Below are 1,277 nucleotides of genomic sequence, written 5' to 3'. Positions count from 1 at the left end.
GTAATAAAAGGCCTAGATGAACACTTAAGCAAGAAGACTGAGACTAAGATATACATGAAAAAGTGTCCCACATCACTCATTCTCATGTTATAACACTAGATAGGCTCCAACCTAACTATAATGCAAAAAGTACGATGATATAAGACACTGGAAAAGGCTGGAGTAGGGTAGCAAGAAGTCTCATTTATTCCTGGTGAGAAGGTACAAAACCACACTGGAAAGCCTTAGATTGTAAAATTGAAGGTATTCACTTTCTCTACAACTTAGCATTTCCTAGTGTATATGCCCTGTGGAAATACATACTTCTGTGTACCATGAATTTTGGATAAAGATGCTGTTATGAATTGAATTGTATCCCCCCCAAAATATGCATTATAAACCCTAACTCCTAGACCCATGGTTATAATTAATATTTGGAAATAGGTGTCTTTGGTATGTTAATAAGACAGGCTTCATATAGAATGTCTCTTAATCAATCTCTTTTGAAATATAAAAAGCGATTCAATACGCAAGTGGAGAAGCAGAAATGGAGGAAGAGAAATGTCAAGTCACATGAAGATTGTCCAGGATTAAAAGCTAAGATGAGATGAGAACCTTCCTTCAGAGAAAGACTTCTTCTAGAACTGACATCCTGAATTCAGACTTCCAGCATCTTAAATTATAAGAAAATAAATTCATTTGTTTAAGCAACCTACTTGTGGTATTTCTGCTATAACAGCATGAAGTAACTAAAACAAATGCTAACCACAGCATTATTCATAGCAGACAAAACCTAAAACCCACACAAAATTCTAACAGTGTCCAAGAGAACATAAACGGGTCATGGAAAAATGGAATTAAAAGATAATAAAAAATCTCCCATTACCTGCTGAAGCCTTCTTGTATTAGCTATATTTTGTATTATGGTATAGTTCTGAGTAAAAAGCATGTAAATTGGTAAAGAAGGAAAGTGATCTCTACTTGCAGGGAATATGGTGCTAGACACAGAGAATCCCAAAGTCTCTGCAAGAAAATTATTGGAACTCATTAAAAAACCCAACAAAATGGTAGGTAAAAGATCAATAACAACAAATGCAATTAGATTTTTTTACACTCGCCAAGAGAACTTTGAAAAGGAAATCAGGAAAACAATACTATTTACAATAGCCTTCCAAAAGATGAAATACTTAAGAATAAACCTAACCAGAGAAACAACACAAAGAAAATTACAGAACATTGCTACTGTAAACCACTGGGACAAATATACCATGCTCATGGGTAGGAAGACGGAACATTGT

Source organism: Echinops telfairi, unplaced genomic scaffold (genome assembly GCF_000313985.2).
Source record: "Echinops telfairi isolate 266 unplaced genomic scaffold, ASM31398v2 ScPeMD7_7469;HRSCAF=8507_1, whole genome shotgun sequence".
Lineage (NCBI taxonomy): Eukaryota > Metazoa > Chordata > Mammalia > Afrosoricida > Tenrecidae > Echinops > Echinops telfairi.
Note: the sequence above shows the minus strand (reverse complement) of the source record.